Source organism: Rhinatrema bivittatum, chromosome 2 (assembly GCF_901001135.1).
Source record: "Rhinatrema bivittatum chromosome 2, aRhiBiv1.1, whole genome shotgun sequence".
NCBI lineage: Eukaryota > Metazoa > Chordata > Amphibia > Gymnophiona > Rhinatrematidae > Rhinatrema > Rhinatrema bivittatum.
Window position 1 is genome coordinate 397,182,492 of NC_042616.1, and position 22,216 is coordinate 397,204,707.

General features: G+C 41.5%; 1 long non-coding RNA gene across 1 annotated transcript in view; it reads right to left on the minus strand.

Annotated features, from left to right (window-relative positions):
- Positions 1 to 611: 611 nt before the first annotated feature.
- Positions 612 to 22,216, minus strand: part of LOC115086144 — a 136,043-nt gene continuing 114,438 nt past the window's right edge. Inside the window, exons 2-3 of the long non-coding RNA XR_003855107.1 lie at positions 1,248 to 1,414; positions 612 to 699 (exon numbers count right to left, since the gene is read on the minus strand). This is a non-coding gene — a long non-coding RNA (uncharacterized LOC115086144). The remainder of the gene's footprint in view (positions 700 to 1,247; positions 1,415 to 22,216) is intronic.

Here is a 22,216-nt window from a genome sequence, read left to right on the forward strand (position 1 = left end):
TCCTTCACATTGATCAAATCAAGTCCTGGATAAATGAATTGCCCCTGAGGCAGCTCTGTGCAAGGGAGCGAAACTCGGCCAGAGTCGGGCATTTTAATAAAGGGCTTGCTATCATCCGATTCTCCTTGTCGTCACTGTCAAGATGTTGTGAAAGAAATAATGGGATACCATTCAATGATTTTGGTTTGCCAGACTGTACCTAAGTAGTAAAGCGAATGAGGCATAGGGTGAGGCTCAGTTGATATGGCCCTTAAAAAGCTGGCTCTAATTCCTTGGTATTTGTGGGGATGATTAGGCCACTTGATAAAGTGATCTTGTAGGAGTGTTAGAATGTTGACACTGCTGAGAGTCCCAGTAGAACACTATCCATTGAATTGTCATGTGCAGGTGTACTTTAAGCACATAAATCGCCTTTTAAAAATTGCTACAATAGTAGCTTACATATACACTCGTGACTCCTTTGAAAATTACCTCCCCAGTGTGCATTTCCTAGCTATTCCTGGACTGAAAGTTAGCAATGTAGCCTTGTGCAGAGGTGTCCCACCTAGAGGTACAGTAGTAGCTATATCCTGCATACTGCACACAGGTGCATGATAATGAAAACTTACCTTTGGTACACTCCTGCTGCTTCTGCAGCAGCTGCAGTCAGTTCCCCTTAAAGTGCCAGAGTTCCCAGGCCGTCTTCTTCTAATCTTCAATCTATTAAGATAGAACAATTGGAAGATATGGAATGAGATTTCCCCCATTTCCTTGCAGGAACATAACCCAATAACCCTGCAGCTGTGGAACTTTCTTTTTAGACATCCTATGTGTTTCTTCTCTACTTCTGGGAACTGATGTACCATTTGTAAGTGAAGCTCTTCTCTTGGCAACCCATTCCAAACAGCCACCCCCCTTCCAGTTGCCATGGTTATATTGTGACTTTGAAGATGGAAGTAGAGAAGGACCTTCTTGCTTCTAGAGTCTGCCCAGATGTACTGTTCCCACTGCTCTGGATATCTCCCAGCTGCCTAGCAGTGTGACCAGGGGTGGTTCTAAAATGAGGCAGGGTGAGGCGGCGGCCTCAGGCAGCAAAATTTTGGAGCAGCAAAATATGTCACCCAAAATACCAGCGGCCGCCTCACCCTGTCACCAGACTCATCTAGCATTGTAAAAGAAGAGTCCTGCAGTGCAAATAGATGAGGTGCCCATTGGCTAGAAGAGATGCCGAAAAACTGAACAGGCCCTGTGGGCAGAGCCCAACCTACCGGTGGCACGTGGCAAAGAAGGAGGAAAGCCACACTGGCTACCGGCAGAGCCCAATCCGCTGATGGTGAAGAAGAAGGGAAGCTGTGCTGGCCGGCAGCCTCAAAGAAGACAGGCACAGCAGGAGAAAATGGGAGGCCTTCTTCACTCCACTGCCTGCTGAGATTATCTGCTCACAGGAAAAAAGAAAAGGGAGACACAGCATATATGAGAGATCATGTGAGCATGTTTATGTATGAAAGAGCATATGTTGTATGTGTGAGCTTATCCGTGTATGAAAGAGAATGTGTGAAAGCCTTTGTGTGCAGGTAAAAGAGTGTCTGTGTATGTGAAAAAGCATGTGTAAGAGAAGCTGTGTGTGTGTGTGTGTGTGTGTGTGTGTGCGTGTGTATATATACTGTATCAGAGGAGAAAGTTCCCCCTCCCTGCCTCACACACTAATCTACAGCAATTTCAGGGTAACTGGAGATCAAAGGTTCCCAGGTAAGGAAAGCAGGAATTTTTTTTATCTTTAGTTTTAATTATAGGGTGTTATTTGATGTCTTCTATTTTGAAATATTTTATTGATATTTGGGAAAATGTATATAATTTTATATGAATTTGTAATTATTGGCTGTTCTATTCATCAACTGTTTTGAAATATTTATTCCTTTTATTAGTATGTTTTTACTATTATGATTGATTGCTTTATAGTTCTCGATTTTATTGTTTTGAGGATTTGTAATGTTTCAATTTTTCCATTGTTGTTCTACATAAGGAGGCTGGATTGTGGTTTCCAGTTCAATTTTTGTCTACATGTTTCTATTTATACTTTATGATCTATTTATTCTGTATGTGGTGAGGGTCTGTCTGTATTCTGCACATGTGACCAAGGTGAGGTATTCTGCTAGTTTGTGGTTTCTGTGTAAGAATCTATAGCAGTCTGGCTTGTTCTGTTTTCCTAATAGGAGGTGTTTTGGTGTTTAAGGCCTGGTGTAATATTTGCAGCATTGCCTTTTCATAGTTAGGATTTTCTACTGTTTGAGCAATGGCAGTTAGTGCTCTTTAAGTATGAGAGGTTTACAATATTGTAATTGTAATTTAGGTAATTCTGGACTTTGAAGGGTAAAACCCCCACAATCCAACATTACAGTAGGCCTAATACCATATGCATTCCAAATGAGATTTTTGCTTTTTTTTTTAGGGTTGTGATATTTTTACCTCAGAAAACTATGCTTTCAATGTCTTTTTAATGTAAAATGTATTATTATAAATGCAGAATTTTCAATTGTGTGTGGTGAGGACAGGATAGTGTGGTCACAAGGCTATAAAATTCACTTAGGGTACTTAATGCCTTTGCACTGGCCCAGCTAGTATGTGACACAAAGACCCCCACCATTCATCCTTTTCCTTTTCTCTAGGGGAAAATGCTAGAGGAAAAGGCAGGAGGCAGGTCTTAGAGTTCCTGGGAGTATAGCAGGGGTGCAGCTCCCCAGAAACATTATCATTGACATTCTGCCCTTCCTCTGGAAACTCTGATCCCTGCTTTCTCCCTTCCACAGCACTTGAAATTGCCAAAATGGTCAGACTACAAAGAGACCCCTTCTTGTCCTGCTTGATAATGTGAACTGTGCCTTGGAATATTGTACTGGGGGAGGAGGTGTCATCTCATCCCTCGCCTCAAGCAGCACATAGCCTTGAGCTACCCCTCAGTGTGACCACCTGACTGACTTTTTGTCTACCTTTTATGCACTATACCGTGTTGGGTGAAAGAGTGTCCAGTCGCCAGCAACACCCAGCATTCCCTTCCCTACACATAGTAGCTTCTGAGTCTGACAGACTCTACAGTCAGGTCACCAGTAAGACCTGGATGAACCTTTTGTTTTAGTCAGTAAGAGTGCAAGGGAGGTGTCACTCAAATGCAGTCCCTCCCTTTGTGGGGTCCGGAATGGCCGTCCTACGGAATGTCTATTTAGAAGCTCTCCAGAGAGCTTGGGAGGTAGTCCCTTTAGGTTTGCAAAGAGTTAGGAGATGTATAGGAACTTTTATCTTTGTTATTTTTCAAGCTCAGTCAGCGGAAGAAGGATAACCCACCTGGGGATATTGGCCAGGGTCAGGAAGGTTGTTCTTCCAGTCTAATCACTAGTTGGTTGGAATATCCCTCTGAGTTGTGTTTAAGCATCTGAGATTATTTGTGGTAGGAGCCTCACTGGACATCTGGGTCTTTCTTGAGCACAAGTATTGGGGAACCATGTCTGGGACATCCAGGGATAGGGAAGACCTACCCCTGAAGTGGCGGTGACCCGTTGTGAGGAGGAACTCCATTATAATATCATTTAGGGTAAAAGAAATCCTTTTGTTAGAAGATCCAGGAGGAAGTTTTGGCTGTTCTTCCTTCCTGTCTGAAGCAAGAGAGCTGCTTGTTTCAAGGGGATCCTTCCAATCAAGGATGCAGGGAGAAGAGAGAGACTGCGTAAGAACCATAAAGATTCTGAAAATCTGCTAACCATGAGTAAAGGAAAGCAAACATCATCGGGGACACCCATCCAGTGTTTCACCACCCTGGGAACAGAAAGAGAAGATTTACACTGTGTGCCATAGAGTTTTACCAGATTTATCAGTTTTGGAAGGGGTTTTGACCATCTTAAAAGACCCTGCCCATCTGGGAGCTCCACTTTTCTTAATCCAAGAGAGTGGATATTTCCTTGGCCCTGATATAATTGAGTCCGGCACAGATGGAGGGAAGAGACTGAAAGTAATTGAGAAGAGAATTCTGTGATGCTGCAGTTTGAGTTTTGTGCCATCCATCACCAGTGCTAAACAGTAAAGACTAATTTTGGACACTAATTCTCCACAGGGGAACACAAAGGACAATAGAGGAATGTGTAAAATGGTCACCTCTGTCATATTGGGCCCTGGAAGTATATCTTCTTCCCCAACCTACAAAAGATCCAGCCTTGGGAGTAAGAGGGAATGTGAAATAGCTAGCCAGTGAGAGGTTCCAGCCCCCGAAGAGTAACACATTCTTTTATGGCCTCATCCATGCAGGATAGGCACACTGGGGTGAGTGAGGTTACATGAATCTACTTCCTTTAAGGCACTTACCTCCCATGGATAGGAGGTTCTTTGATTGAAAACCCTGTGTAGGGACGCCAGGCCTGTGAAACTCTCTGAGCATTTATTTTTATTGGAAGTCCCTAATAAAAGAAAGGTCCATATAAAGGAGACATGTAATCATGCCTTTTCCAATGCTGCTTCTACTTTATGGAATAGTTTTCCCTAGTTCTTACATCAAGAATGCATCTATAATGTGTTCAGGAAGCCTCTAAAATCATATTTATTCAGAGAGGCATTTGCGGGAGATGTGTCATCTGTGGTTCTGGTCTTGTGATTAATGTGTTTTAATACTTTGAATTATGTTTTATTGTATAATTTGATAATTTTATATTGTTGTTTTAACTAGATAATGTTGATGTAATCTGCCCACAACAGGTTCTGGATATGGGCAGAATATAAATTATTGAAACTAACTAACTAAATATCCTTTTTAGTGTTTTGGTGCACGTATGGTTTGGGAATAGCTCACTCTTATAAATAACAATAAGCTGCATGAGCCGGCAAGTATCTCTGTCTGTGAAATGAGACTTTTGAGCCCTTAGTGCCATTTTGCTGATGTCCCCATACATCTGGAAGCAGAAACAGTAAATGCAGAGAATATGTATATTCTTTTGTATGTAAGTGTGTACTTTTGAACATATGCACATAGGTTTGAGGGCAGAGATATGCAGTATTTCATAAACTGTACACCTGGCACCATACATTATAAAATACACATAGAAATATGTGCACACTCACTTATGAGCATATGTGATGACTTATGGTATAATTGACACCCTCTTTATGTACTTTGGCAAACAGCTTCAGTTTAAAACACAGTAAAACCTGCAAGAGTATTTCCTTTTGTTTTCACCTTGGCATAACATAAGATATAATGCTAAATATTTTTTTCACATATCACCATACAGGAACTTTTTTTTTTTTTTTAGAAATAATATAAATTAAAAGAAATACAAAAAAATTTTATATTAAAAAAAAAAGAGTGAAAGACAATGGACGAGTTCATACAAACATTGCTGTCACAAAATGAATTAGACAGTGGTGTTAAAAAATATTCATAGCCTGAACCGTTGAAAAAACACACCAATTTTTTTTTATTAATTATTTATAGAATTACTTAAGATAACTTATGCTGGTATATGCAGCTAAAACAAGTTATATTGAATGACATGGCATATCTTCACACAGCCAAGAGATTATAATGTTCACAACCAAAAAATATACAAATATGCCAGTATAATCAGTTAAGCCAACCCTATAGCAGCAAAGCCAGAATCATTGCCCAAATATATTGAAAAATATCCAAACTGAGCTCTAATCAGTGAGAGATTTATAAAGAAATCAACAAGTACTTATTTATTTCCAGGTTTTTATATACCACATAATCAGAAAATCTGGCCAGTGCAGTTTACAATAAACTAAAAACATAAAATCTATTAATAAAAGAATAAATCTCCCGAGCCAGCATACCAACCCACTATACAGTTACAATTATAACAGTTATAACGCCATAATTCAAGGGCATAACTAATCAGATGGACACAGCTGTGCTTTCACCTTCTTTCTGAATGACAAATAGTCTCCATTCTAATGCCTATCGGCACTGAATTCCACAATAGTGGCCTGATCACTGAGAACATCCTACTGTGTGCACGGAGCAGCAATTACTACCAGAATTAACTTGCTGGCAGACTGGGTGGACCATTTGGTCTTTTTCTGCCATCATTACTGTTACTATGGGCCTAATTTTCCAATATCGCATTGGTAACGCATTAGGGGGTGTTACCAATGCAAATGAGGCTTCTTTCGTGCAGTGGGGAAACATCGCGTGCGGCGATGTTTTCGCCATTCGCGAAAACATTAGCACCGCACGCGATGTTTTCCCAGTGTGCGATGATTCTTTCAGTGTTTCATCGCAGTGCTGTCCGGAACTATCATGGCCCGCGATGATTGAAGTCCAAAAACCGGCAAATATCGTGCACTGCGATGAAAGACCGAAAGAATCATCGCACACTGGGAAAACATCGCGTGCGGTGCTAATGTTTTCGCGAATGGCGTAAGCATCGCCGCACGCGATGTTTCCCCACTGCACGAAAGAAGCCTCATTTGCATTGGTAACGCCCCCTAATGCGTTACCAATGCGATATTGGAAAATGAGGCCCTATGTTTCCTAACCTCTTTCACAGTTGGAACTTGAAACAGAGCATAAGTTATGGCTAGGAAAATAATCTCCTAACTGACTTTTTCAAATATCTTGCACCTTCCTCCTGATCCACCTTAAACATCGATGTCATTAGGTTAAATTTGGTTCTCTACTTAATGGGGAGCTGGTGCAATTGATTTAATAGAGGCCTTGCACTCCATCTCCATGGACAGGCAAAAATCTGCCTAGCCGCCATATTCCGCATAATCTCTGTACCCTCTGAATGGTTAAGACCATTCAGAGGGTACAGAGATTAATAGGTAGGATTACTGTAATAGGGTTCTGGTGGGGTTAGGATCCCACCAGAACCCTATTACAGTAATCCAAAGCTGGTACCATCAGTGCTTGTACTACTGTTTCAAATGTCAAAAAACTCAATAAGCTGTGGATTTTCTTCAGCTGGCAAAGTTTTAGAAACACCCTTAGCACCATCAATTAAACATACAGTTCAAAAGACAAACTATTATCATACTGAACATCGGGTTTTCTAAATTCTATCACATTGATGAGTTACTAATTTCCAGCTTCAGTACCTCATCTTCTGAAAATAACACACAATTCTGGTTTTCCCTAATTCAAAATCAGTTTATTTCTAACTATCTCACAATGACCTTTAAACTCTCCTGAACTCTGCTAAGAAACATAGCAGGGGCCAGACCCAGAGGACAAAGTAACTGCACATCATCTGCATACAAATACCCATGGAAACCCAAACAACAAATCAACTGATATAAGGGCCTCATAAAAACATTAAATAACAACGGTGTCTAAGGAGAGCCCTGGGCAACCCACAATCTAATAAAAATGGTGCTGACCTTTAACCTAGAATGTGGCCCCTCAAATCCAACATGTGGCAAACATTTAAAACAGTGGCTTGAGTCTTCATGCTGGCTACATACACAGCTTCTAAAATCCATAAAACTTAGAAAATTATTTTATTTGTTCCAGAAATAGATACACTCTCAACACAGTATCTAGCTATACAATACAGCTGCACAATACTTCAAAAAGTAGTGTAGCTGCATGAACGTCAGCAAACCCTAAATACTTTTTTCACATTTGCACTCTTTGGGGTTTTGTAATTATTAGCGTCTGCTGTTTTACCGAACGGATCCTTTTTAAGAGTACACCTTAATTGCTACTAAGATTGTCACCATTCTGATGTCACTATGGCGCAGGTCTCAGGGCTGACTAGCAAAACACTGTTCTAAAGTTAGCCAGATAAACTTATCAGGCTAACTTTGATGTAGCCTGGTATATTAATAGTGTGTCTGTACTGCTGAATATGCCTGCAAATGTAGCAAGTGAAGTTTATTTGACTAACTTTGCTAGCCAGCCAGAGGCTAAATATAGACCTCATTGTGTCTGTTAGAATTACACTAGAGGACTTATACAAAATGAAACTAAGCAATATACTGAAATAAATTCCTTATTCTACTATCTGGGATATGTATAACATCTCTAATCAGTGGAAAATAATTGGCTATTCAACTTCCCAAGACTAAAGTTAGACAAGAGCTAGTTTTAAATATAGAAAAATAAAGTGAATTTATTCAAAGTAACTTCAAGCTCTAAAATGTAAATATTATTCTATTTTGAGTGAAAAGGCTGAATACAAAATGGTTTTATTTAAAGCCAAGAAGAATTCTGAAAATAGAAAATGAAGTCTTTGGGATAGCTGGAACAGGGTTAGATGTAACAGAAAATTATAACAATTCACACAGATACTAACATTATTAAAAAGATAATGATATTCTGTAGCACTTCCCTCTATGAATCTGCAGAAATTAATAAGAAGACACAAAGCTTTTTGTTAATCCTTGAAACTGACAAACAGATCTAGAGATTTTGAAATAATACCGAACACTACTCATGCTCTTAACCTGAAAAAGACTTCTGCAGTAAATGTTCTTGTTTACTTGCCAGAATTCTTTCAAATGTTCAAAAATATTCCTGTGACTGGACCATCTAGTGCCCCACTATATATCCTTAGTTCCATTCCAGTAGATAGTAAACTTGAGCTTTCCATCCCCTTTGCCTTCCTTCCACCTAGGAGAGCTGGGATTGGTTGCTCCTTGCCTTATAACCCGGCCATTTTGCAGTTTAAGGTGCGGCTAGAATCCGTTCAGACAGACACCCAGCAGTAAAGATGTCTGTTTTTCCCTCCCTGATGAGGTCTCACTGCCTTATCAGGTTTCTTGCTTTTTGAGGATAGTCTCCTCTGTGTACACCTTGCTGGAAGTTTAGTTACAGTAAGAACCTTTTTGTGCTGGCTGTGGGACTCCCACTCCAGGGCTGAAGACCAGTGAGTCCAATCACTCCTTGAATAAGGCAAGCACCTGTGACAGGCTTAGCTGTGTGAGACGTTTGAAAGCTAGAAGAATCCTGTTTTTGGAAAGGACTGTGTTTAACTTTGCTCCTTTGAAAAGGTCATCCTGACTGGCTGGAATCAGAGTGCAGGGGCTGAAGAACAGCGAGCCCGTTCACCCCATGAATGTGGTAAGCACCTGTGACAGTAGCACACCATTTACTCCTGGGGGAATTCTGCGCAAAAAAATTTAAAATTCTGCACACAAAAACTTAAAATTCTGCGCATAAAAACTTAAAATTCTGAATAATCTGCAAACTTTATATTGGTCAAAATAACACAATTTACATGACAGTCTTTAAGTGACAACAATCTAATATGGAGAGGGAAAATGTATATTCTCAAAAATATTAAAATATTTATTCAATATATGTAAATAAAGAGAAAGGTATCATAGAATTAAAGTGTCTATTGGTGTCAATCCACCATCTCCCGCCCTTACAGGGCCTCAGACGGTATCAGCTCTTATGGCATCATAAGTTATAATCACGTACCCTTCTCTTATACATATATATATATTTTTAAATTTTTTATCTGCAATTACTTTATTTATCGAATCTCTAAAATAGCAATACTGTAGATATATCTCAATTTTAACCATTAATATCTTGGTTCAAAAATTCCCAAAAAATACTTAGCTCAATCATGGGCGTATCGATATAATATTTTGCTGATGCTGTATCATTTCATAAATCATAAGTTGTTCCCAACACGGATCATGTTTTGGCTAAATTAGCCTTCATCAGGGGATTTTCTTTTATTCAAACATTATCAGCACACCGCAAACTCTTCATATTTCCACACCCTAAGACAACCAATAAAATAAATTTTAAAATCACAATCACACAGTCAAACAATCACACGCAAGTAAGCTTATATCGCCCAAACATCTCAATCACTATGGAACAGACCAACGTCTCATTAACCATGAAAACCAACGCATTCTTATCTTCTATGAAACAACACTGTTCTCAAAACAGGGTATTCTTGCCGACACGGATTTAACAATGGCGCCAAAACGCTCAATACCGCCCAGCCTTTCTTTTCCTATTTAAAACCCAATACCACCGGAAGTTATGCATCATCACTGCTGGCAATCAAATGCCACCTTTAACCAATCAAAACATTGACCAATCCAAATCTTTATTCAGCCCCTTGAGTGCCACAGTGTCAAACCAATGAATCCAAGTTCACGCTGCAACAGATATCTGTCAAAATCCCCTTCCCGAGCAAAGGGCTTAGGCTGCTCAATTACAGCAAATCTCAAATCCTCAAAAACATGTCGCTGATCTAAACAGTGCTGTACCACTGCTGTTTTTGAGGATTTGAGATTTGCTGTAATTGAGCAGCCTAAGCCCTTTGCTCGGGGAGGGGATTTTGACAGATATCTGTTGCAGCGTGAACTTAGATGGATTCATTGGTTTGACACTGTGGCACTCAAGGGGCTGAATAAAGATTTGGATTGGTCAGTGTTTTGATTGGTTAAAGGTGGCATTTGATTGCCAGCAGTGATGATGCGTAACTTCCGGTGGTATTGGGTTTTAAATAGGAAAAGAAAGGCTGGGCGGTATTGTTAAATCCGTGTCGGCAAGAATACCCTGTTTTGAGAACAGTGTTGTTTCATAGAAGGTAAGAATGCGTTGGTTTTCATGGTTAATGAGACGATGGTCTGTTCCATAGTGATTGAGATGTTTGGGCGATATAAGCTTACTTGCGTTTGATTGTTTGACTGTGTGATTGTGATTTTAAAATTTATTTTATTGGTTGTCTTAGGGTGTGGAAATATGAAGAGTTTGCGGTGTGCTGATAATGTTTGAATAAAAGAAAATCCCCTGATGAAGGCTAATTTAGCCGAAACATGGTCCGGGTTGGGAACAACTTATGATTTATGAAATGATACAGCATCAGCAAAATATTATATCGATACGCCAGTGATTGAGCTAAGTATTTTTTGGGAATTTTTGAACCAAGATATTAATGGTTAAAATTGAGATATATCTACAGTATTGCTATTTTAGAGATTCAATAAATAAAGTAATTGCAGATAAAAAATTTAAAAAAAATTATATATGTATAAGAGAGTGGGTACGTGATTATAACTTATGGTGCCATAAGACCTGATACTGTCTGAGGCCCTGTAAGGGTGGGAGACGGTGGATTGACACCAATAGGCACTTTAATTCTATGATACCTTTCTCTTTATTTACATATATTGAATAAGTATTTTAATATTTTTGGGAGTATACATTTTCCCTCTCCATATTAGATTGTTATATATTGGGAGAGGAGTTTGACTTCTGTGGTGTGATTAATATATCAGTCTTTAAGTAATTACATTTTAAATTAATACAGAAAAAAGTTATTACTTAAAGATGCAGAATTTTAAATATTTTGAGCAGAATTTCCCTAGAAATTCACTGTAAGAGTGTCCCTTCCACTCGCTCTCCTTACTCCCCAGGCCACTTTGCCCTCTCAGGCCCCAACTCCTCCACCTGCCAGTATCTCTCCCCTCCACCTCTAGGCTCAACCCTTTCCACTCTATTGCCAGTCCCAGAATTTGACCCCATTCTCAGTACTGCCCTCACACAGGCTCCCTCTGTCCTTTCCTCTCTCACACACATGCTCCTTCTCTCTAATATACATACACATACCTTCATACAGGTTCCCTCACTCTCTTGCACACACACACACACACACACACACACACACCCTCATACAGGGCCCTCTTTCTTGCATACACACCCACATAAGCTCCCTTTTTCTCTCACACATACATCCTCACACAGGCTACCTATGCGTCTCTCTCATGCACACCTTCACACAGGCTCTGTCTCACACGTACACAAGATAGCATCCTCATATACACACAATTCCTTTTTCATACACATGAGCTCCCAATCTCTCACACACATACATACACACTCCTTCTCAATCACCTTATATAGATTCCCTCTCTCTGAAACCCACACTCAAGCATCCCCCCCGCTTTCTTACCTCCCATGCTCTCTCTCACACCCTCCTGCTCTCTCTCCACCTCCCCCATACCCTCTCCCCTCATATAGGCTCCCTCTCTCTGAATCCCACACTCAAGCATCCCCCTGCTCCCTTACCTCCCATGCTTTCTCTTACACCCTCCTTCTCTTTCTCACCCTCTCCTCCCTCCCCACCTCCTCTCCTCTCTCTCACACACACACACACATTCTCCTCACCGGGGCCTTCATTCTTCGCCATGAGTGTAGCATACTCCGTTCGCAGCACACGGGGGCCTTCCATCTTAGCTGCGAACAGTGTGCCGGGGCCTTCATCTTCATCATGAACAGAGGGTGTCCCGTGGCACACATGGGATGTGATCCATTCGCGGCATACCAGGGCCTCCTCTGCTATTTTCTGCGCAGAATTTGGTAATTCTGTGCAGAAAACGAGAGATTGGCCTTGTGAGAGTGAGTGCCTGTGTATGAGAGGGTGTGTGTATGAGTATGAGAGAGTGCCTGTGTGTATGAGAGGATGTGTGTGTGTATATATGAGAGAGGGTGTATGTGTGTGTTTATGAGTATATGAGAAGGTGCCTATGTGTATGAGAGGGTGTGTGTGTGTGTGTGTGTTTATGTATGAGAGGATGTGTGTGTGTGTGTGTTTGAGAGGGTGCCTGTGTGTATGAGAGGGTGTGTATGTGTAAATGTATGAGAGGGTGCCTGTGTATGTGAGGGTGCCTATGTCTAGGTGTGTGTGTGAGTATGAGAGGGTGCATGTGTGTGTGAGAGTGCCTATGTGAGTTTCTGTGAGAGAGTGCCTATATATGTGTATCTGCATATATGTGTGTGAAAGGGGTTAAAGTTTGTGCGCTCTTTTCCAATCCAAGACATTCTCAGGATGACTAGAAATCTAAAGTTCCCAGGTAGGAATTTTTTTTATTCTTGTTAGTTTTATTTATTAGATATAATGTCTTATTTTGAAATAGTTTATTAGTGTTTGGTAATTTTATTCATTAGCTGTTTTGATATGTATTTTTTTTTAGTATGGATTTACTTTTCTGATTGATTTATATTTCTTGATTGTATTGTTTTGAGGAATAGTGATTTTCTGCTTTTCTGTTATTGCACTGCATACAGAATCTGGCTTGTTGTGGTTTCCAGTTCAGTTTTTGTCTGCGTGTGTGTGTGTGTGTTTGTGTTTGTGTGTGAGAGAGAGAGGAAGCATGTATGTGGATGAGAGACAGAGGAAGTGTGTCTGTGTTGTGCAAGAGGCACAGAGGAAGTGTGTGTGTGTGTGTGTGTGTGTATGTGTGTGTGTGTGTGTGTGTGTGTGTATCTCTGACACACACACATTCTTCCTCTCTCTCTCTCTCTCTCTCACACACACACCCTCTGTCCCTCACCAAGTGTGTATGTGTGTGTGTGAAAGAGAGAGAGGGAGCATATTGTGTATGTTTGTGTGCATGTGTGTCCCCAGTCTACGACAATCTTAGGATGACAAATATGGAGAGCTGGAGATTTTTAAACTCCTTATTAGTTTTAATTATTGGGTGTTATTTGATGTGTCTGCTCTTTTGAAATATTTTATTGATGTTTAGGAAATTTAAAAATTATATATGGAGGGGTGGGGGGTGCCAAAGGAAGATTTTTAAGCCACCCCTCCTCTTTGGCAGCCAGGTTGGTATAGCTGGTTCCTGAACCACAGGCTATTCAACCCGAGGAGTAACTCTTTAAAAAACAACTAAAGGAATCAAGGAAGGACATGGAGACCCCATCCAGATCTTCACATATATGGGACCAGGACCCAGGGCTGGGTATTCAAAATAGAACTGGGGATTGAGGTAGAATGGTTTTTGCTATGCTTGGAGGGGACCCCCAACATAGGAATCCTGGGTAAGCCACTGGGAGAGCTTTTGGTTCACATTTTACACCACATGGGAAACTCGACCAGTAGGGATGTGAATCGGTACCGGACTCATTTCCAGTATCGGGTTCGGGTAAAAATCACGGGAAATCTTCGTTCCTGCGGTTTTTATCCATTTTAATCAGCTGTGTCGTGCCGAAAAAAACCCAAACACCCTGGCCCTTTAAATTTAATTCTTTCTAATACCCCACCCTCCTGACCCCCCCAAACTTTTTTAAAGTACCTGGTGGTCCAGCGGAGGTCCCGGGAACGATCTCCCACTCTTGGGCCATTGGCTGCCAGTAAACAAAATGGCATTGATGGCCCTTTGCACTTAGCATGTGACAGGGTATCCGTGCCATTGGTCGGCCCCTGTCACATGGTAGGAGTAATGGACGGCTGGCGCCATCTTTAAAAATGGTGCAGGTCATCTGTTCTGATATTTTCAATCGTCAGAAAAATGATTCATGTCCCTATTGACCAGTTTGCTGAAGAAAAGGACACCTACCCAAGATGAGACACCCTAACTGATGAATTCAACTGTATCTGCACACTTATTTAAAGATGGATTTTAATTTGAATGTAACCAATTAGTAAATAATTATTTAATACCCAGTGCTTAGTCCTGACTGTTCTGTTATAGCAACTCCCTCCTGGGGTTGCCACAACTACCAACACACACAAGGGATAAATTACACCACTATAGGCCATAGACGTAAGTCTCTCCCCATTAAAGAATCCCCCTCTGGGATACAGAGCTCCGGACCTGGGAGGAGAGCTAGCCAGACAAGCCCCAAATTATAATAAATTAGTTTGTGTGCCCTGGAATATTAAACACCTCATTAAGGGTTACATTCCTATATGTTTTCTTTGCACTTATATGTTCCATCCAGAAATGTGAGATCCACTAATAAAGGCTTACTTCAAGCTCCATCTCTGTACTCTGCATATTTAAGTGAAGCAAGAGAGAGGGCAATCTCAATTGCTGACCAAAAATTATGGATCTGCTCCTGTGACATAGTGAGGGCAAAGGCGATCTGCTGCCAGTATTCAAAATGGTGCCGATTGCCTTTGCCCTCACTATGTCACAGGGGCCGACCGTCGGTTACTGGGACATAGTGAGGGCAAAGGCGATCGGTGCCATTTTGAGTACTGGCATCGGACGGCCGGCATGCAGGAGGTTGCTCCCGGATCCCCGCTGGACTTTTGGCAAGTCTTGTGGGGGTCAGGAGGCCCCCCCAAGCTGGCCAAAAGTCCCTGGGGGTCCAACAGGGGTCCCGGAGCAACCTCTTGCACTCCGGCTGTCTGATGCCAGTACTCAAAATGGCGCCAATAGCCTTTGCCCATACTATGTCACAGGGGCTACCAGTGCCATTGGTCAGCCCCTGTCACATGGGAGGAGCACAAGATGGCGCTGATGACCATGTTACAGGGGCTGACCAATAGCACCGGTAGCCCCTGTGACAAAGGCTATCGGCGCCATGATGAAACCGGCACCAAGGGTATGAGAGTGCAGGGGGTGGCTCCTGGACTCCCCGCTGGACCACCAGGGAGTTTTGGTAAGTCTTGGGGGGGTCAGGAGGGTGGGGGTTGTAGTTAATTTTAATTTTAGCTGGGACACGAATAGAAATCGCCGTATTGACACATCAGGGCGCCATACGGCCGAATGCAACGTATCTGCTCCCCGACGAATCCGAATCACGAATGCAACGTATGGCGTCCCTCTGCACATCCCTAGTAAGAAGCAGCAAGATTTTGGGATGCCTCACAAGTATCTGATTCAAGATGATGACACCCACTGGAATTCCACGTATATGATATTTCAGGTGTTAATGAAGTAGCAGGCACCCCTTCATAATCTGTCTCTGGAAATAGAGATGGGTGTGTATTGCTCCATGGGCCATCATAATAGGGTAGTGATGAGGCAGCTGGTACAAATCCTGAAGCTCTTCACTGATGCCATGGAGGATTTGATTCCCAGAAGCACCACTCTGGGCAGTGTCATCCATATAGTAAATATTCTGGAGGAAAAGTTATAAGGCTTCTGTAAGCAAGAGGGAATGGAAGCAAAATGTGTTGCAGTTTCAGGACTACTTGCAGCAGTAGATGCAAGAGAGATTGAAACTTCTCACAGAAAATTATACATACAATACATGATTGCTACATTTTGTGATCCATGGGTGAAAGGGGTCTCGCCCTTCAGTCCTAGCATCTCACATTCATGAAGAAGATGCTGGTGGCTGAGGTGTATGAAGAGGAGTGCCAGATGCAGACAATAATGATATTTAAAGTGCTCAACTACCAAAGGAAAAAGAAAATGCCATGCATAATGGGAAAAGGAGCACTAATGTTGAATTTTCATTAAAAATGTATACTTTCTTTATTAGCAAATAAAATAAATGAACACTTTTCCATTACAACACGAATATCGATGTACATTTAAAGACTAGCACTGTGCTGTGCTACACACTCCACATAAAATATGTATTCAACAAACATAGCACCAGTCATACATCTGCACAGCTTAACATTGTTAGAGTACTGTTTAAACAATGTGAACACACAGACAGATTTTGAGGGTGCCTACTGAGTGAACTGACAGTGCAACATGTAAAACTTGCTCTAGAAAAAAGTTACAATGTCGAAGATACTGGCTGATATGAAGTCATAGTTTGAACCTGAGGAAGTAGCAAAGGCTGCAGCAGGAAGGTGACATAAACGGTCGCAGTTTATCATAGAAAGAGTCATAACACTACATGATTAAAGGTTTAAATTTAAACATGATAGCACTTTGAAGTGATAGCATCCTGCTCCGGGGAACTTCTGACTGTGACAAGATCTTCATTATGTTAGCTAACTTCTTGACCAGCTTTTGGAATTACCATTCATTATGATGTACATTGGTATGTACTAGGGATGTGCAATCATTTTTCCTAAATTAGGCAATGTCAATGAAATTGCCTAATTCGGAATGGTTCGGAAGAACCATAAAACGATTGAATTTTTTCTGTAATTTTGGAAAAAAAAATCATTTTTGAGTTAGTGCGCACTAACCTGAAAATCGGAGCCCCAAAAAGGAGAACCCTGAACCACGGGAAAAATGAAATTCCCGTGGTGGGCTCCGAAATGAAGTTCAACACAAAATTTTTACCTGAAGCACATCTCTAGTATGTACTTATCACAGACATCCAAGTTCCTGTTTAGTAAAGACATTTCTTGACCTTATGAAACATTATAACCTCCAGTGTCTTCTTCTCTCTTTTCCTATGATTTGTTTCTCCCTGAGCAAGCCAACATCGGTGAAAAAAGGGACTTGTAGGGATCGAACATCAGTCCCAAGAGACATAGTGCATCATGTTCCAAATGATCACTTACTTAACATTACTTCTAAGAGATAAAATTCAGTGTCATAAGCATCAATCAAGCATTTTCAGCACTGCAGGGGAAGTCCTTAGTGATGTGCCCTCTTTCCACACTGGAAGCGTGCCTGTGGATCCAGACTCTGTGGTTGCCCTCATTTTGGGTGTTTTGTGTCCAGACTGTGGCCTTTTGGATCCAGCACAGATGTTTCTCTTGTATGATGAAGTGTTCAATGGCTAACTGTGCCTGATATAAGGCATCCACAATTTCTATGATGGACTCCAGGGTCGGTGTTGAATGTTGGTGTACCCACCATTTTGCGGGTTGGGGAAAACCTTCTCTGAATTGCTCAAGTTAGGAAGTTGTTAGCTATTTCTGGGCTCATCTTCCTTTTAGGCTGTAGCCACTTCCACCTACCTCCTTTAATTGGTAGAAGAGATTTCGGAGACTTTCTCCAAGGCAGAGATTCTCTCACCAGAACTGTAGTCAACACACCTCTGAGGTACAGCCTGCTGTCTCTAGTATGGTGGAATTAACATCCATTTAGTTTGCCCTTCCATCAGGATTTGCAGCCTGAAAAGTAGCCTGGCTGCTTCCTGTCAGCAAGTTTCCGAGGTAAATGGTCCAAGAGGACTTTGGCCTCTCTGCTAGTTGGGCAGAATATTCAAAGTTTATAGAAAAGATTCTGGGTCTTTCCCTGGACCTATCTTTGTTATCACGGGAACAGCTGCAGTATGCTGGGCAATGATAGCTTGTTGAGTTTCTGTAAAGGAAACATTTTGCTTGGTTGCATTTTCCTGCAGGACAATCAGGGAAGTCTATAGGATACTCAAACTCTCTAGGAGGTATTGTTGAGCCCCCTTGGGCTTGCACAACAACTGAAACTGTGGCTGCCCCTCGGTAAGGGCTTGTATCACTCATTCCATATAGGCCTATTCAGCTGAAACATTTTTATTTAACTTTATAACAGAATATAAAACAAAATTTCAGCCTGTTTGGCCCTTACTAACTCAACAGTCCCTAAATACCTCGGCGGGGCTAGCCTCTTTAGCCTGCTTTAACAGACTCCAGGTGTAATTGAGTAAAGATAGATTTGATGGGATAGTTTTCAAAGCTGTTTTTTGCATGTTGAACTTGCTTTGAAAATTGGTGAAATTTAAGCACATATTTTCTGGTTAATTTATGTATGATGCTAGAAAATTACCCCTTTAGTCTGTACTAAAATTATTTTAGTGAACAATAAAATGCAAAACTGAAATGAAATGAAAGTTTGTTGTTAATTTATGTCTTTGGATTAGGAACAACAGGAAAGAAAAAAAATATTGTTGATGTTTTCAATATTGTTTCAAACACCTGCATATCCGTACTGTAAAAAAGTGTAATCATTGAAATAAATTTAACCTACTTGGATAAGGACTGAGGTTGATACAGTAAGTGTATGATGAATAACTTAGGGGATCTTTTACTAAGCCATTTTTCCCGTAGACACAGTATGGGAGAAAATCTTTAGTAAATAGGCCCCTTAATTTGACAGAGGAAGAAATCAAGCTACATACAGTAGTTATTAATCAAGTTTGGAGATGTGACAATAAATGGACAGTGAACATGAATAATCACTTCAGCTTGCTTGTTTGATATTCTTCTTGGAGTGAAGAGAGGAAAATTCCTTTCCAATAATTCCTTCTGTTTCAAGTAAGAGGACTGGTAGAACATGACTCTCAGAAATGTAGTCTTTCTATCTAATTTAAGTAGTTTGATACCCCAAGGGGGTGTTATAAGTGCTTTTACCAAGACATTATTTTACTTGAAAAACTTAAGTAGCAATCCAATATTGTGTCATAATTGCTATTATTTCTCATTTACTCATTTTGACTGCAAAGATTTTATAAAAATATTATTTATATAGAGATAAATATTCAACCATGGAGCATCTGGGTAAGTTAGCTGGATAAACTTAGCCAGCTGACGTGTACAGGATATTCAGCAGTGCACTTGCGCCATTGAATATACTCGGCTAAGTCAAAGAAAGCCACATAAGTTTATTTGGCTATCTTTAGGGCTGATTTCATGCAGTCCTAAAATCATCAGCTATTTTTTGCCAGTTAATTGTAATTTATCTGGTTAAGGGGTCTATATACTAAGCCACGGCCCCCTACATAAGATTCTCTGAACACACAATGATATCTTCAGCCACCATGTAGAACCAAAAGTGGATGCAGCTCTAGAATCTTAAATATATGAAAGCTGGGTGGGACCATTCTTTAACATAGAAAAAAGTTATGGGAAAAAAATCCTATTACATTACAAATCCCAATAGTGATTTGGTATAGCAATTATCAATAGAGTGGAATCAACATCAGCTTGAAGACCCTATCTTCTGTATGCCCATTTGCCTGCTCTTTAATGTTTCATGAGTATATATGAACACATCCCCATGTAACTAATTTATAGGTTTATCCTATAGTGAGATATGTCTTCTCTGTAGAAGAAATAAATACAGATGTGGTGATATGCTCTAAAAAAAAAACCAGAGGAGACTTATGAGCTCAGTTTTATCATTTGGTTAAATAACAGTGGATCCATATGGAAATGAACTGCTAAAAGCTGGTAATCCCTTTCTACCAGTGCTGAACAGAATGAAAGTTGTTCTTCTTATGAATTTCTCCAAGTACAATTTTAAGGTCCTTTTAAGATCTGAAGAGTGAAGCTTTGCATACAAAATAGGTAGAACAATCTCTTGGTTAAAATGAAATGCAGAGTTAACTTTGTGCTGAGCTCTCTCTTCCTCTAGCATGGATACAAAGGAAGATGGAAATGAGGCATTCCCCTCCATAACCTGTCTGGTCCCTCCAGCTTCTTAGACTGCTTTGTGGTTTGTGGCCAAAAGCAGCCTTGGATATAAGTGCTTGGAAGTGATGTTTGCCCTTGCTGGACCTCTTGAATCTTGAGTTACAGTATTCTCTCCCCACTGCTAAAAGGTGAATATTTGGCCTGCAGTCCTGTCACACTAGAGCCAGAGCAGTCAGTATGGCTCAATGCAGACATAGGAAAAGAAATTCTGTTGACAGGGACCTCTGCTCCTGGAGGACATACTGAAACTGTAATGCAGCTGCACAACAGTTTTCTAAGATTGGTTCCTGCAAGATCTGAAACTCCTACCATGGGTGGTTTAATAAATTGATTGCTGACACCAAGATTCACAGGAGATCTCCATATCCAACAAGGACAAATTTCACCCTTACAAGCACTTATCCAAGCACCAAACCACAAAGCAGCCTAAGATGCTGGGAGGGACCAGTAAGGAGTAGAGGAGTAGCCCTAGTGGTTAGAGCAGTGGGCTATGAGCCAGGGCAGCCAGAGCTCCAATCCCACTGCTGCTTCTTGTAGCCTCGGGCAAACCACTTCACCATCCGTTACCTCAGGTACAAAATGTAGACTATAAGCCCTCTGGGGACTGGGAAATACCTACAGTACCTGAATGTAATCTGCTTTTAATTGCCTGAAAAAAAGCAGAATATAAAAAATTTATCTTGAGCAGATCTTCTACCATTGGTGTTAGAGGTCAGTGAATAGAAGTCAATTAAACTATAAAGGCAAACCAGAGTAAAAGGGTTAGAATACTGGTAAGGTCTTAAATAATAATTTTAGACTCAATGCCTTTGTACCCACGACCCTTTTATCTAATTTTCAAAAGTAAAGAACACGTATGGTTTCCCTTTGAAAATTGATATGGGTACACAGTACCCATGGACGTTTGTATTTGCTTTTCGTGCAGGTAATTTTTCTTTGGAAATTATGGAATATAGATTTGAAAATACAATCTACGCATGTTATTTTCCGATTCCACTCAAAATATGCCCACAGGAATGCTTTCTCTAAAGGCAGCTAAAAGCACACTCATTGTTAAATAGCCTATATGGTTTTAGTAGCATGGGGGGGGGGGGGGGGGGATGAGGACAATGCTCAAAACTGGTATTCTGCCCTGGTAAATAGATTTTTACGCACATAAATGCCTTTGCAATTGACTTGAGTCCTTAAAATGGTATATGTCATGATGCTACAGTAAGGATGAACATAAGAAATGCCATGCTGGGTCAGACCAAAGATCCATCAAGCTCAGCATCCTGTTTCTGACAATGGCCAGTCACAAGTACCCAGCAGATCCCAAAATGTAGATCCATGTCTAGTTACCTACTCCCTGTTACGAGCGCTGGCTGTGGCAGAGCCACGGCCCGGTGCCCTTATCCTTCTCAACAGAATCTAGTACCTGGTCCCTTGTCTCTGGCGGTGGTAGGCCGCCGGCTCCATCCTTGGGTCTCCCCTGGTGCCTCCGGCTCAGCTACAGATCCTGGTGTTCCGCGTTGCACCTCTCCGTGAGGCCCATGGAGAGATGCCGCCATGTATCGCCGCACCCCTCCCTAGGTGCACACACATGCATCACTCTGTCTTATGAAGGGTGCATGATGGGAACCAAGTCGCGGCCCCAGATGATGACATCAGCGGAGCTCCGGTATTTAACCCCAGGCTCCGCTCCCTCAGATTGCCTTTGCAACAGGTCTCCTCGCTGGTTGAGTACTCGTTGCCTCTAGTGATTCTCCTTGTTCCTGATTCCTGATCCTCGCTGACTCCTGTTCCCGGCTTCCTTGTTCCTACGTTCCTGCTCTTCAACCCATCCTCGGATTGCCTTCTCGGACTTGGACTTCTGCATTGCCTGACCGCGCCATTGCCTCTCTCCAGATCTGGACCTCTGCTTTGCCTGACTACGTTGTTGCCTCTCTCCAAACTCGGACCTCTGCCTTGTCTGAGTACGCTCTTGCTTCTCTTCTCATCCAGACCTCAGCCTTGCTTGCCACCGCTTCCAGATTGCCACCAGCCCTAACTCCTGCTTTCCTCATGATGCTTCTTCAGTCTACGTCCTGGACTTGGCCTATTCAGGCTTTGGCCTGTTCTTGCTCGGGTGCCCCCTGTCTGATTTTGGTTCTTTTGGTGCCCGGGTCTCCGGGACTCCGCCTTGTCCAGTATAGACTCTCACTCTCCTCTGTTGCTGCCTCTGGGCTGACCTTGATCCT